A 16980-nucleotide genomic window follows, 5' to 3' on the forward strand; every position below is an offset into this window, starting at 1 on the left:
CCAGCGTCTGTAGATTTCCTCGTGTTTGCATTGATATTACTTCTATTTTTCTATCTGTTAATCATATCTCAACATATTACTCCTAATTTGAGCACGTTGACTTAATGGTTCTGATGAAAAGTGGTCATTTTTACCAGTTATAAAATACTAGCTATTAATTTACCTGATTTTTAAATTATGAATCCCTCCCCCAGCAATACTATTGGTTTATTAGTCAGAAGGGACTCTTCAAGAAACTTTTCTAGGGTTTTACTTTACCATTACTTTCAGCTGTAACGCAACAACGATAAAATTAAACTTAGTAACAGCAAGAGTGGCTGTTACCTCCTATCCCCGATAAGAGCTACATCCCATTAGCTATTCGGCTTATAGTGATGGTTAACTGGTGGTACGCTCCTTTTTTTGATTAATAATTCGTTTCTTTCTCCTGGTTGTACTGGGCATAACTGCACTCGGAAATGCTGTAGATTTTAGATGGAGCTGCGGCAATGACAATGGAACCAGACAGGGTGCTTGATCTCTCGGCTGCGGCAATATCGGGCCACCCGTTGCTTTGGGGGAAGAAGCTCTGGAACCCGTTACTCGTAGGCGAGTTCAGCACCACGGTAAGGACAGCTCCCGCTCTCCCGCGAACCGCACCCACCACCTGCCGCGCATGCGCCGGCCAGCTAGCCTGCCAGGTTAAGGCAATATTCCGACTGCGTCGAAAACTGGCCTGACTTCTTCAGTCAAAAACACACGATGCAGAAGGAACATTATCGCCACATCGCAGTGAAGGCTATGGTGCGTGAGGAGTCCATCGTACAGCGCCTTCTTTTCCCACAATGGCTCCGGCTTTGGCGCAGGCGCGTTTGGTACTGTGAGAGCTGGCGTCGAAATTGGGTGCGATGGCGTCATGACGCGGAGCTGTTCAGCAGCTGGGTGGTGCTGCAAGTGTGGGGTGGAGTGGGGTGGGTTGGGGTGGGTTGGGTTGGGTTGGGGGGGTGAGAGCAAGCATGCAATCAATTCACAGACTGCGAGTCGGAGCGGCACCACAAAATACAGGGACCTACTATAAGAGGTTGTATTCAGCCACATCAGACTAGCTGTGTCCCGCCAAGGAAACTAAACCTCAAGCTTGCTATGTGCAATCACAGGATGTACTGAACACTGGGAGTTGGTTGATTGCCGGCTGCTCAATAATTAAATTAGAGAGGGGGGTCGACCATAATATATCAATTACTAACTGCATTTAGCCCATAGGAAATGCAACCAGAAACAAGCCGAATTTAACACAGATTATATTCTAGCACTGGTACAGAAATTGCCAGCTGTGACCGCAATTTTAATCCCCGCTAATTATACAACGGGGCGGTAGTGGAAGAAATATTTGGAGCTGATTTATCGCCACAAAAAGTATGATTGTGGTTGACTCTGAGCTGAATCAAATAAATCTGTAGCAGAATTTCGAAGTACAGCCGTAGTCTGTTTGGCTCTTACCAAACATATATAATTATAGTAGCAACTGGGTTTCTTCTACATTCAGACGGTTTATAACACAGCGGCCGGACCGAAGACTTGGTTCTTCACGAGGTACTGTATTTTTCTTTACCAACTGAAATTTCTTTTCTCACTCGCGGATTGCCTAGACTTGTATTGTCGGTAAAGACAAGCGAACTTGCACTTGTAACCCTCCTTTCAGCTCTCTTTTAATTTTTCACACGTGCAGGTTGAAAATTGCTTTTATGAGTAGAGTGTAATTAAATCACATTTTAATAAATCGTGTTAACGATGTATACGGGGAAAGACTATATCTGAATGTAGGATTTTGATGTGTAAGTGTAAGTCTATTTTCGTCAATGAAATCTGGCAGACTGTATTTCCCTGAAGCCCGCACGCACTAGCATAAAGAAATAATCGGTGCACATTGGGTTCTCCTGTTTATTGTGTTGGGACGTGGCAAATGGAATGTTGTTACGCGATGAGCCCGGGGCTATACTGTATTTTATTTGAACAGAAGGCTTACATGTGTTGTATAATATCTAGTGCACAATGCCCAACACAGTGATCGAGGTACGTGGCCGTTGGGGTGGGTCTGCTGTTCCCTTGAGGGAACTGCCTTTGTACATTTTCTGTGCTGTGGGAATGGCTGATTATCATCCTCGTTTTTAAAAATCCTTTCATATTGTCTGTCTATGTTCCTATAAGGCGTTATTATATTGTCGGTTTATATTCCTATAAGGCGTTATTATTACATTATTATATTATCGGTCTATATTCCTATAAGGCGTTGTTATATTATCGGTCTATATTACTGTATTATATTATCGGTCTATATTCCTATAAGGCGTTGTTATATTATAGGTCTATATTACTGTATTATATTGTCGGTCTATATTCCTATAAGGCGTTATTATTACATTATTATATTATCGGTCTATATTCCTATAAGGCGTTGTTATATTATCGGTCTATATTACTGTATTATATTATCGGTCTATATTCCTATAAGGCGTTGTTATATTATCGGTCTATATTACTGTATTATATTATCGGTCTATATTCCTATAAGGCGTTGTGTTTATCAGAGGGGCTGTGGCACTTGCATTACCTCTTTCCACTCGCAACCTTTTGGTACCCTGCTTTGCATCCAGGGCGTTGCCAAAGCCCTAGTTTCCTACTGTGCGACAATCTCCATACGAGTTGGCAAAGTCAAGAGTTGTAGAATTGATGTTGTTTGTTTTTGTTTGATAGAATTTATTTTCTACATTGTCTCTGTCTTTTCTGTGTTTTTTTTTCACCCCGGCGCCTATTCTCTGTCTCCTTTACTCTTTGATCCTCCTCGCTCTTTGTTCTATACTGACTTTGCTATGCCATCCAACTCTGCGTTTCTATTACTCCCCTTGGTGATCAGTATCGCTACCATTTCTGCCAAGAAAAAAATCATTCCCGGAGAAGTGTCTTTATTTTTTTAGCACCTATCCATTTCGTCTACCTCGTTATCTGCCCAGAGAGTAAAATAAAATAGGGAATCCTTTGAGAGGTCGTAGTAGTGTAGCTGCTTAACTTCTTGCAATGGATGTCATTGCATTGTTTTATCCAGAAACTATTCCATGGCTTCCACCCGGGATCACACTGCGGCCACGGTCATTTTTCTATTTATCTGGCAAATTTGTTTCCCCGTTCTACCCCCGACCCGTTCCATGTCTATCATGGACCCCAATGGACTCGCACTTGCCCTCAAATTGCAATTGGTTTTAATTTCCTCCCTAACCTTGCGTTGGATGGAATGAAAATAGAGGCAATCGTAATTGTCTGAGAAACGCCTCCTTGGACTTGAAGCCCATCTAACTTGGACTCTTGCAGAAAGTTGTATCCAGCTTGAATTTGATTTCTTGCTCTTTGTCCTTCTGCACACTCTGGCGGCGTTCACACCGCTAGGGGGCAGGCGCTGGCGACTTTCCGATCGAGTGAAGAATGAATCCCTCGGAGTCCGCGTTCTTTATCTTCCTCCCGCGTCGGGTTTTTATAGCCGTGCCCCTGGGTCTCTGTACCCCGCCCCCCGCCCCGGGAGAGTATTAGCCTGTCAAAGGAAATTCAATAATTTACTGCAACTATCTGAAAATGCCGCGCTTACCAACTACGAACATTAGTATTCTAAGATACTGTGTATCCATTGTCTGAAGAACGTCTGCCTCCCAAAACAGTGAAAGTGAAAAATGCTGCTGGAACTTTTGTTGGGTTGCTGAGGTATTGTCATTTAAGAAAGTTCAGTTAGGAACGTAGAGCTTACACCAAAAAAAATGACGAATATGTATATCGAGAAGGGAAGAAACTCTACTAGTTAAACTCGACGATATTAGGGTTCGCATGGGAATGAATTATAAACCAGTCAGAGGATAGAAAACAATTCATGTTGAGGGGCACCCATCTGGGTGGCGAGAAGGGGACGAATCGACCCAGGGGCTGGTGCTGGGATCCTATTTAGAATTAAGCATGAATAGGAAATTCTTATTCGGAACTTCTAACCCGTCCAATAACTTCTGGAGTAACAATAAAAGTTTAATGACTTTGAATTTGAACTTGTGGAAGGAATTCCATTTACAAGTGTGCACTCCCGGGTTAGTGCACACCCGGTGCTACAAGATGCACAACAAAGGCATTCAGGCCATAAAGAGAAAAGCTACAATGCTGATTGCTGACATAAAATGACAGAAGAACGATGACCATAATAAAATAAGATCAATTCTGATTTTTCAACCTTAAATGAGGTGACATAATTGGCAGTCATAAGGTTGCGTCAGTATAGCTAGGGCTAGAATTTCTGAGCTTCAGAGTTCAGTTTTGAGTGATATTGCTTTACTTACTACCATTTTGCAAATGCAATTAATTTTGGTTATTAAAGAGTATCTGGCAAATAGTGTCTCATATTTCAGAGACTTTTTGTCTCTATAACATGATGTACTGTGAACTCTTCTAAATTATGTCTTTGGAGAGGATGTATTGACCATTTCAATATTTCTCTAATTTTCCTTTTTTTTTTGTCATCTAAGAACATAGACTAGATACTTGCAGCTGGATCCCTGGGGATTTATGAAGGTTAATGGATTAAAAAATACTCTTCATGTTTGCAATGGATTACAATTTTTAAAAATCTTCTGGGACAGTTCACCACAAGTTTCATCCTTTTGATTCAGCTTAGTTCTCAGCACCATTGTCTAACCAAATATAAGTGGCATTTTCATTATCCTCAAACTTTCTTTAAATAATTTTTGGTTTCCATTACTGGTATCAGGACTTCTCTCTCCTCTGCTTTTAATATATGATGCATGAAGGTTGTGAAATCTGACAGGTAGTTTTGGTTATAACCACAAATATGGCAACTCCACAGAATGTTTAGTAGTTCATGACTTCCCTTAGTTATTGCATCATTATATTCATTTCCTTTCAATTCACTGCACACACCATTTGCTTTTTTTCATTCAGTTTCCTCTTCCAATTTATATGCACTTCTATTAGGCTAGTGACCAGTGTACACTGTAGACACATGACTGCACACTAGTCAAAATGTTCACTTGGAGAGTTACATGCAGCATTGTGGAGGCAGAGTATAAATAATGGTTGAAAATTTATTGCAGAATAGAATTCCAGTGGTGAAAAGCATCTTTCATTTTTATTAAATAAAACTAAAGACGTCCAGACTAGACAGAGAAGATTCTGAATATTGATTCAAATGAGGACAAGTGAATCATGAATCAGAGCAGTGACTGGTGGTTTTGAATTCACATTGAAACCTCTTCATTTAGAGAATGGATGTGCAAAATATGTACGATAGTGGAAATGAAAACACTGGAATAACTTAAAGAACAATGGAATTCCAACTGATGGAAGCAGTAAGGGATTGCTGGAATTTATTATTATGACAGGATACTTGGAAAATAATAAGATTGAGCAGCATCATCATGGGTAAGCAAAAAGGAGAACATGTTTGAAAAATCTGTTAAAGTTATCTGAGGTTGTAACTGGTAAAAAAGGTAAAGATGAACTAACTGATGTGATGCATTTGTTGAAGTTTATGTAATAACAAGACAACAGCTTAAGAATAAATGTGTTATTTTTGCATTGGAAGGGACCAGAGGGGAGTGCAGGGATCAGTGCTGGAGTCTCAGCCATTTATAGACTATGTCAATGATTCTAATGAGGATATATCAGGCATCATATATCCACAATTTCTGACAATATACACTGAGGTTTTGAAGGATATAGATATATTAAATGAATGGGTAAGAACATACCACACCAAATTAATGTGAACAAATAAGGTCTCCATTGCACATATTTCAAGTATGGTCAAAAAATAAGAAAGTGAGAGTCATCATGTCCTTTTATATAAATCATTGAGAGTCAATATTCAGGTTCACTGAGCAATAGAAAGGTTGATGTACAGTTTGCAAGTGAATTTGAATATGAGTAGAGATGTCTTGCTCTAGTTACTAAGGATGCTGGTGTGATTGCACCAGGAATATTTTGTATATTTATGGCCTCTGGAATTTGGGCATTTGGACAGTGCTATTGACGTAAAAGCACAGCCATTGTCTTATTGAATGGCAGAGATGGGATGAAAAACCAAATACTATATGCCTGGTTCAATTTATTACATTTTTATAGATTATACTGAAGAATAAACTAATGTCATCCTTTATAGTACAGAATTGGTTATACTTTGTGTGTGAGTATGGCTCCCATTTAACAATGGGAGAAGACAATCTGGAATGGTGTAAGTAAGTATTAATTGAATAATAACATTGTAAAAAAAGCCATTTAATTCAACATTAAAGACTTTGTAGTCGTGTTTGAAATTTGTAATTATGTTGCATGTCATTTGGCTTCTGAGGCAATTTTGTTAAGTGCAAGTTAAACATAAAGTTGTCAAGGCCTGACAAAACTAACTATTTAAATCATTCTCCAATTTTTAGTTGGTTTCTCATCTATTGAGCTTAGTAAGTAGGAAGATGATGGATGGAGTATAATGAGGAGAACTGTAAGGTTCTGTCAGCAAAATACTACAGCTGCTGGAAATATTCAGCAGGTCTGATAGGATGCATCTATGGAAAAAAATAGAATTAGCATTTCAGGTCAAACACCTTTAATCAGAATTGGGAATGTTAGACATTTTTAAAATGTTTTAAATTATAGGAGGAAGGGAGTAGAGCATAACAAAAAGGAAGTGAAGAAGATAAGAACAAAAGTGAAGCTGAGATTTAATGACAAAGTTGACAGTGAAGCTAACTGAAACAGAGGGTGGTTGAAAGCTTAGTGATAAGCAAAAGACAAGTCAGTGAAAGATGTGCCTTTGGAAGTAGTAACTAGAAGGAGAGGAATGGAATCTGAAGTTGCCACAAAAGGGGGAAAAATGAATGCTGGAAATGTGAGATACTAGACCAGATTAACTGATTGTCTGAAATTGTGGAGTCTGTAAGGCTGTAACATTGAGCACCTTTGGAACAGAGTACATAAAAAAATATAGAACAGGAGGGGGATGAATGATTAAATTGGCAGACAACTGAAAGCCTGCTGATAACCTTGCTCATTGAACGAGTTTGTTCTACAACCAGTCATCAATCTGCATTTGGATTCCTGACTATTCAAGACTATTTATTTCAGTAAGAAAATAGTAAGCAGAATATTTCTATATGTTTAGTTGAAAGCTTCATGCTGTGGGAGCCTCTGGAAACCAACATAACGTGCAGGAATCAAAGCCCAAACATGAACACAATTCTTGGACTTCCTCCCATCAAGATTTGCTTTGACAAAGCAACTCTCATTAATTTCATGTTAAGTAGTTGGATCTTGCTGTTGAAAAGGCTGTTGCATTTACCAGAGAGGCAAGATTTGCATCTCTGAATATATTCTTTAAACTAATTTGTTCAAACTTCAAAGTAAATTTATTATCAAAGTACATCTATGTCATCATATACAACCCTAAGAGTCATTTTCTTGCAGCATACTCAGTAAATCCAAGAACCATAATAGAATCCATGAAGACCATACCCAATGGGTCGGACAAACAACAAGCTGTGCAAATACAAAAAAAAGAAATAGAAATAATAAATAAATAAGCAATAAATATCAAGAACATGAGATGAAGAGTCCTTGAAAGAGAGTTCATTGGTTGTGGGAACAGATCAGTGATGAGGTGAATGAAGTTCTCACCACTGGTTCAAGAGCCTGATGATTGAGGGGTAAAAGCTGTTCCTGAACCTGATTGTGTGGAGGGTTAACTGTATCCCTTTGAGTACCAATGCTTAAACCTTTTTGCCACTTAAAATAAATATTTCAATTCTTTCCCCTTTATCTCACCAGATCTGCTGTCTTCCTATCCACTTACTTAATCTGTTGTATCCCCTTGCATTTTCTTTCATTTTCCTTCTTATTATACTATATAATTATGTTCAGAACCAACCATGAGTATAAAAGGCTCGGTCTTCATTGAAGTCGATACCCAGTGGTGGTGATAGTGGCACTCAACTACTGGCTCCCAGCTAACCTCAAAAGTAAATTTTTGTAATTTCTCTAGGAAGAGGTACAGTCAATGTTTCGGGCCGAGACCCTTCATCAGGAGTAACTGAAGGAAGAGCTAGTAAGAGATTTGAAAGTGGGAGGGGGAGGGATGGAGCCAAGAGCTGGACAGGTGATTGGCAAAAGGGGTATGAGAGGATCATGGGACAGGAGGTCCGGGGAGAAAGAAAAGGGGGAAGGGGGGAAAAACCCAGAGGATGGGCAAGGGGTATAGTGAGAGGGACAGAGGGAGAAAAAGGAGAGTGAGAGAGAAAGACCATATATATCTACTGTATATAAAATAAATAATTAAAAACGGATGGGGTACGAGAACAGATGGGGTGACTGTGTCTGGTGCTCCTGATGTGGCCTTCTATATATTGGTGAGACCCGACGCAGACTGGGAGATCATTTCGCTGAACATCTACGCTCTGTCCGCCAGAGAAAGCAGGATCTCCCAGTGGCCACACATTTTAATTCCACATCCCATTCCCATTCTGACATGTCTATCCACGGCCTCCTCTACTGTAAAGATGAAGCCACACTCAGGTTGGAGGAACAACACCTTATATTCCGTCTGGGTAGCCTCCAACCTGATGGCGTGAACATTAGCTTCACTAACTTCCATTAATGTCCCACATCCCCCTCGTACCCGATCCATTATTTAATTATTAATTATATATATGTGAGTTCTTTTTCTCTCTCTCCTTTTTCTCCCTCTGTCCCTCTCACTATACTCCTTGCTCATCCTCTGGGCTTTCCCCCCTCCCTCTTTCTTTCTCCCTGGGCCTCCTGTCCCATGATCCTCTCATATCCCTTTTGCCAATCAACTGTCCAGCTCTTGGCTCCATCCCTCCCCCTCCTGTCTTCTCCTATCATTTTGGATCTCCCGCTCCCCCTCCCACTTTCAAATCTCTTACTAACTCTTCCTTCAGTCAGTCCTGACGAAGGGTCTCGGCCTGAAACGTCGACTGTACCTCTTCCTGGAGATGCTACCTGGCCTGCTGCGTTCACCAGCAACTTTGATGTGTGTTGCTTGAATTTCCAGCATCTGCAGATTCCCTCGTGTTCTATTTTGTAATTTCTGTTTATTGTCCTTGAACCAGCCTTTAATTGTATTAATTTATTATGTTAATATTAATATATTATCCCTCATCAGATTTTGTGTCACAAACATTAATCTAGCACTTTACTGAAAACCGTGGGGAAAGATGTGAAATATATTCAGTATTCCTTCACTTATCTGCTGCCCTGTTACATTATTAAAACATGACAATTAGGTTTACAAAATACCAGTTTCTCTTAATAACATCATATTGATAAACAGAAGAAGATGGGGCTGGCAAACAATGCATCCAAGGGTGTCATTCTTCAGATGGCTCACGAAACTACTTCTTTCACTTCATTTCCCTCAACTTTTTCTTTCAAATGTGGTACTACCCATGATCAACTCCATTTCTTATCGATGCTGCCGATTAAATTGTCGAGGCAGATTGAAATCAAGTATGACAAAAGCAGAAGGTGCATGAGTGTCCAATGCATCTACACTCCCCCTTTCCCCTCTCCCCTCTCTCCTCTTCTCTCTCTCCTCTCCTCTTCTCTCTCTCCTCTCCTCTTCTCTCTCTCCTCTCCTCTTCTCTCTCTCCTCTCCCTTCTCTCTCTCCTCTCCCCTCTTCTCTCTCCCCCTCTCCTCTTCTCTCTCTCCTCTCCCCTTCTCTCTCTCCTCTCCCCTTCTCTCTCTCCTCTCCTCTTCTCTCTCTCCTCTCCTCTTCTCTCTCTCCTCTCTCCTCCTCTCTCTCCCCTCTCCTCTTCTCTCTCCCCTTCTCTCTCCCCTCTCCCCTCTTCTCTCTTCTCTCTCCCCTCTCCCCTTCTCTCTTCTCTCTCCCTGCTCCCCTCTTCTCTCCTCCTCTCCTCTCCCCTCTCTCCTCCTATCTCTTGCCTCCCCTCTTCTCTCGCCCCCTCCCTTTCTCTCTCTCCTCTCCCCTTTCTCTCTCCCCCTCTCTTCGTCTTATCTTCTCTCTCCCCCCTCCCCTCCCCTCTCCCCTCCCCTCTCCCCTCCCCTCCCCCCTCCCCTCCCCCCTCCCCTCCCCTCTCCCCTCCCCTCTCCCCTCCTCTCTCCCCTCCTCTCTCCCCTCCTCTCTCCCCTCTTCTCTTCCCTCTTCTCTCTCTTCTCCCCTCTCCTCTCTCCCCTCTCCCCTCTCCCCTCTTCTCTCTCATCTCTCTCCTCCTCTCTCCCCATCCCCTCTTCTCTCTCCCCTCTCCCCTCTTCTCTCTCTCCCTCTCCCCTCTTCTCTCTCCCTCTCCCCTCTTCTCTCTCTCCCTCTCCCCTCTTCTCTCTCCCTTCTCCCCTCTCCTCTCTCCCATCTCCCTCAGGTGCTCTCGCTCTCTGCTCTCGCCAGAGGATGGTGCCAGAGTCCATGGGTCTTGGGCAAGGTTTGCTTGACATGGTCTGTAGTTCACGCTATGATATATTTCTGGTTTCTGGTCACCCCTTTTATATGTTGCTGTTTTTATGCAGTTTTGATCAGGGTGGTATAGTGCTACAGCCTGCAGATGGCTGTGCGTGGGAAGGCAAACCTCAGAGTTGTATACTGCATACAAATAACAATTGCACTTTGAATCTTTAAATATTGCGTGGAATGCTCAAATTTTTATACATACATAAAGCATACCATTTTTTTGATAGATTCCAGAATTTTCTCTGGAATTAATGGTCTTTTGGTCCCTATTTTCATTTTAATAGTGGAGTTAGATTTGCTACCTTTTAATCTGCTGGACAGTTCCAGACCAGAGGGAATTTTAAAAGATCACCACTGATATATGCATTATCTGTGCAGCCACCTCTTTTACAACCCTGGCATGTAGCACATCAGGTTCAGGGATCTGTCAGCTTTTAATCACCTTAATTTCTCCAGTGCCTTTGTTAATATTAATTATTTTAAATCGCTCATTCTCATTAGACCTTTGGTTCCCTCTATGTCTGGTATGTAAAATTTTTTACACAATATTTGTTTAATGTCTCATATCATTCTTTAATACTGTATTTCTGTTCACTACAAATATCTTAAACAGTTGACATCCTGCCAAAACAAGGATAGAGTTCCCCTCTATATATGACTCCGCTGTCCACTCGTCCATCCCCACTGATCTCCCTCCCGGCATCTATCCCTGTAAATGTGACAAATGCTACACCTGTCCTTGCACTTCCCTCACCACCATTCTGGGCATCAAACACTCCTGTCAGGTGGGGCAACACTTCATCTGTGAATCTGCGGAGGCCATCTGTTGTATGCAGTGCTGCCAGTGCAGTCTGCTGTACATTGACGAGACCCCATGCAGACGCATTGTTGAGCGCTCTCCTACTGTCCACTGCGAAAAGCAGCATCCCCTGGTGGGCACCATTTGAATTTGACTTCCCATTCACATTCTGGCCTGTCCTTCCATGACATCCTCTACGGTCATGAAGCCAAAATCAGGTTAGAGGAACAACACCTCGTATTTCCTCTGAGTAGCCTCCAAGTTGATGGCATGAACATTGATCTCTCTAGCTTCCTGTTATTTCTCCCCATCCTGCCGTCTCTCTTTTTTCTTTTCCTTAACTCTGATTATCATTTTTCTTCTCCTAACCTGTCCATTGCCTCCCTCATGTCCCCTTCCTCCTTTTCTTTGTCTCCTGATCTATTGTCTTCTCTAATTAGATTTTTTCTCCCTTTGTCCTTTACCTCTTTCTCCTATACCCTCGCAGTTCCTTAGTTCATTCCCGTCCCCCCCAGCCCACCCACCTGCCTTTTCACTCACTTGGTCTCACCTATCACCTGCCAGCTCGACCTTCTTTCCCTCCCCTCACCTTATTCAGACTTCTGCTGCCTTCCTTTCCAATTCTGATGAATAATGCAAACATTGACTGTTCGTTCCTTTTAACAGATGCTGCCTGACCTGCTGAGTTCCACCAGCAGTTTGTGTGTGTTACAGATGAAATTCCAGTTCTTTATTCACATCTCTGCACATTCAGAGGCAACAATTATAACACTGAAGCACTTCTTGTCAATAGTTTTATCAGCACAATCAGCAAATCTCAATTTTAATCTCCTGATGTCTCGTTGACCCTTCATCAAGTCTCAGCCCGAAACACTGACTGTTTATTCCTTTCCATAGGTACTGCCTTACCTGCTGAATTCTTCTTGCATTTTGTATGTGTTACTCTGGATTTCCAGCATCTGTAAAATCTCTAGTGTTTGTACTAAGAGATACTAGTTCAGGGTCTATGATGAACAAGAGAAGCTGATAATTTCACAGATGAGGAAGGTGCAGGTTAGATGATTTCCAAAACCAGAGAAATACTTAAATGGCAAAATAGTACAACTGTGGCTGACAAGGGAAGTCAAAGCTAATATAAAAGCAAAAGAGAGGGCATACAACAAAGCAAAAATTAGCGGGAAGATGGAGGATTGGGAAGCTTTTAAAAATTTACAGAGAACAACTAAAAGAATCATTAGGATGGGACAGATGAAATATGAAAGCAAGCTAGAAAACAGTATCAAAGTGGAAAGCAAAAGCTTTTTCAAGTATGCAAAAAATAAGAGATGAGAGTGGATATAGGACCGCTAGAAAATGAGGCCACAGACATAATAATGGGGACAAAGAGATGGCAGATGAACTAATGAGTATTTTGTATCAGTCTTCACTGTGGAAGACACAAGCAGTATGCCTGATGTTGTAGTGTGTGAAAGAAGAGAAGTCGGTGCAGTTACTATTAGAATGGAGAAGGTGCTCAAAAAACTGAAAGACCTAAGGGCAAACAACAGGAATTCTGCAGATGCTGGAAATTCAAGCAACACACATAAAAGACCTAAAGCTACATAAGTCACCACGATCAGACGAACTCCACTCTGGGATCCTGGAAGAGGTAGCAGTAGAGATTGTGGAGGCATTAGTAATGATCGTTCAAAAATTATTGGACTCTGGCATGGTGCCAAAGGGCTGGAAAATTGCAAATGTCACTCCACTCTTGAAGAAAGGAGGAAGGCAACAGAAAGGAAATTATAGACCAGTTAGCCTGACTTCAGTGGTTTGGAAGATGTTGGAATCAATTGTTAAGGATGAGGTTATGGTGTACTTGGTGGCACAGGTCAAGATAAGACAAAGTCAGTATGGTTTCTTTAAGTGAAAATCTTGTCTGATGAACCAGTTGCAATTCTTTGAGGGGATTACAAATAGGAGAGATAAAGGGGATGCAGTGGATGTTGTATATTTGGACTTAGAAAAGGCCTTTGGCAAGGTGCCACACATGAGACTGCTTACCAAGTTAAGAGCCCATGGTATTATAGGAAAGTTACTGGCATGGTGAGAGCATTGGCTGATTTGTAGGAGGCAGTGAGTGGGATTAAAAGGACCCTTTTCTGGTTGGCTGCCAGTGACTAGTAGTGTTCACAGGGGTCAGTTTTGGGATCACTTAATAGTTGCATTTGTTGCCAAGTTTGCAGATGATACAAAGATTGGTAGAAGGGCAAGTGGTGTTGAGAAAAGAGGTAGGCTTCAGAAGGACTTAGACAGATTAGGAGAATGGGCAAGAAAGTGACAAATGAAATACAGTGTTGGAAAATTCACAGTCTTGCACTTTGGTAGTAGAAATAATTGTACAGATTATTTTCTGAACAGGGAGTAAATCCAAAAATCTGAGATGCAAAGGGACTTGGGAGTCCTTGTGCAGAACACCCTAAAAGCGAACTTGCATGTAGAGTTGGTGGTGAGGAAGGCAAATACAATGTTACCATTCATTTCAAGAGGTCTTGAATACAAGAGCAGGGATGTGATGCTGAGGCTTTATAAGGCACTGCTGAGGTCTCACCTTGAGTACATGAACAATTCTGGGCTTCTCATACAAGAATTGATGTGCTGGCGTTGTAGAATTTCAGAGGGGGTTGATAAGGATGATTCCGGGAATGAAAGAATTATCATACAAGGAACGTTTGATGGCTCTGGGTCTGTATATGCTGGAATTTAGAAAGATGAGGGGGGGATCTCATTGAAACTTTTTGAATGTTGAAAGGCCTAGACAGGTTAGATGTCGAAAGGTGGGAGAGTTTAGGACAAGAGGGAACAGTCTCAGGATAGAGGGGCGTCCATTTGAAACAAAGATGCGGAGAAATTTTATTAGCTGGGGGTGGTGAATGTGTGGAATTTGTTACCACAAGCAGCTGTGAAGGCCTGGTTGTTGGGTGTATTTAAGGCAGAGCTTGATAGATTCTTGGTTGGACATGGCATCAAAGGTTACAGGGAGAAGGCCGGGAGTATGGCTGAGGAGAGGAAAAAAGGATCAGCCATGATTGAATGGTGGAGCAGACTCAATGAGCCAAATGGCCTAATTCTGCTCCACCATGTCTTATGGTCTCATGGTCTTATTTTATCATATGCCTCCATGTACCCTAAAACCTCTTCCTTAATATTGGATTCCAACATCTTCCCACCCATTGAAGTCAAGCTAACTGGCCTATAATTTCTTTTCATAGGCCTCCCATCCTTCTTGAAGAGTGGAGTGACATTTGTAATTTTCCATTCCTCTGGAACCACTCCAGGAACTAGTGATTCTTGAAAAATTATTACTAATGCCTCCACAATCTCTTCAGCTATTTCTTTCAGAACCTTTGCGTGTAGTCCATCTGGTCCAAGTGGTTTAACTGCCTTCAGACCGTTCATCTTCCCAAGCATCTTCTCCTTACTAAAAGCAACAACATGCACTTCTGTCACCTCAGATAATGCGTGTTGGCAGCAACATCTGAGCACCGGCATTCCCCAGGCTTTGTGCTTAGCATGCTGCTGGCAAATGGCTGTATTGTTCTAACCACATCATTAAGTTTGCTGATGACACAACAGTGGTTGACCTCATCAGCAACAATGATGAGTCGACATACAAGGAGATACAGCCAATTGTGAGCACAACAGCTTGAGTCTCAATGTGGACAAGATTAAAGAGATGATTGTGATTTTCAGGAAGCTGTAGGCTGACCACCTCCTACTGCACCATGATGGCTGCTCTGTGAAGAGAGTCCAGAGCACCAGGTTTCTTGGAGTGCACATCATGGATGATCTCACCTGATCCCTTAGTGCTTCCTGAGGAGATTGAAGCGAGTGAGGCTTCACTCCCTCCCTTAAAACCACATTCTACCATTGAGAGTGACCGGACTAGCTGCTCACCATCTACAATGGGAATTGCAATGCAATCTGACCACAATACCCTGCAGTGGATTGTGAAGGACTACTGAGAGAATAATTGGGGTCTCTATCTTCCCCCCACCCCCATTCAGGATGTGCACCAGAAGTGCTGCATATGCAGAGCATTCAACATTGTGAAGGACCACTTCCATCTGTCCCACAATCTCTTTGACCTCCTCCCAGCAGGCAGAAGATACCACAGTATAAAAGCACAGACTGTTAGGCTGGGTAACAGCTTCTTCGCCCAGGCTGTGAGACTTCAGAACAAGCTGCTAGCATCCAGTATACACTACTTCTGACAGTGCCAGTAATGGTAATACTGTTGTATAGTTAACTATACATCGTGTATGCGCTTTATGTCAACTTGTACATCTACTGAATACTTTTTATATCTGTTAGTACATTGTGATAGTATTACTTTATGTGCTGTATGTGATATATGCACTGTGCCTTGCACCTTGGTCTCTGAGGAACGTTGCTTCGTTCAGCTGTGTACATGTGTATGGTTGAATGCCAGTAAATTTGAAGTTGAACTTGAGTTTGAACTTGAAGTGAGAAAGCTAACTCTGTGGTTACTGCTGCAACAAAGGGTTGTTAGTATGATAATGATCAGTTGCACATAATTTCTTGTATGAACAAATTTTATTAAAGTTACCAATTTGATCTTTTACTTACAGTATAGTGAATTATGTGGAAGTAGAACATCCCTGATCCCAGGATTTTAACCATTTATTATTATTATTATTATTATTATTGAGATATAGCACTCAGTAGGCCCTTGCAGATTTTCGAGCCACGCCACCTAGCAATTCCCCCGATTTAATCCAAACCTAATCATGGGACAATCTACAATGACCAGGTAACCTAGCAGCTGGTGCATCTTTGGATTGTGGGAGGAAAACCGGAGCACCCGGAGAATGTTCCCTGATGACAGGCAACAACATTAGAGTGATCAGCTTCCAGTGTTTCTGGATGAGTGTATGATTCCAGAACCTTGAGAATGCCCGGAAATTTTGTTCCTCAGCTGTAACCCAGCCTTGATAGCTCTTGCTGTTTAGCTGAAGCTGCAGTTTGTAATCCTTAAAGTCGCTGTCACTGTGCTGAAAGCCATGTTCACACTATTAAGTAAGTGCTTATACCAAATGCCAACTGCATACCCTGGACCTGTTCTTCATAAAGCAGAAAGGTTAATATGTTCAGTGGTAAAACAAATGTAAGAGCAAAGAATTTCTGGTTAGTAAATCACCTTAAAAACTTAATGACAGTTAATTAATCAATGAATGAAACAGGTTCTGGGAAGATTGAAAAGATTGGAATGAAGGGGAAAATATCACACTTGTGTAGTACCTTTGAAGGTCAAGGGGAACAGTTGGTTAGAGTGTTGTCCTGACCTCCATTATGTACACTTCTCTGTGTGACTGTGTGGGTTTCCCCGGGGGCCCTGACTTCCTTCCACATCACAAAGGTGTGTGGCTTGGTGAGTGGTGGAATCCGACCACTGTTTATGGTTATATGGGGGAGGTAAAATGGGGTGAGTATAAATTGGTGCCCATTAGTCAGTGTGAACCTGGCAGGCCAAAGGGGCTGTTTCCAAGCTGCTTGACTCGGACTGCTTTGCCCAGCCATTTGTGCTGGTCCTCTTTCTATCAGCACCTGATATTAAACCAGACTGTTCCTAGCCCTTACGTCATTTTGACCCTGAGATCAGCATCAAACCACATTCACATCAAT

At 41.9% G+C, this 16980-nt stretch overlaps 1 protein-coding gene across 1 annotated transcript in view; it reads left to right on the top strand.

Moving 5' to 3' along the window:
- The first annotated feature begins 1248 nt into the window (after positions 1-1248).
- smpd3 (sphingomyelin phosphodiesterase 3) overlaps positions 1249-16980 on the top strand; it is a 236589-nt gene continuing 220857 nt past the window's right edge. The window contains exon 1 of the mRNA XM_063066704.1: positions 1249-1572. The gene's annotated coding sequence lies outside the window, so the exon portion shown is untranslated. The remainder of the gene's footprint in view (positions 1573-16980) is intronic.

Source organism: Mobula hypostoma, chromosome 14 (assembly GCF_963921235.1).
Source record: "Mobula hypostoma chromosome 14, sMobHyp1.1, whole genome shotgun sequence".
Taxonomy (NCBI): domain Eukaryota; kingdom Metazoa; phylum Chordata; class Chondrichthyes; order Myliobatiformes; family Myliobatidae; genus Mobula; species Mobula hypostoma.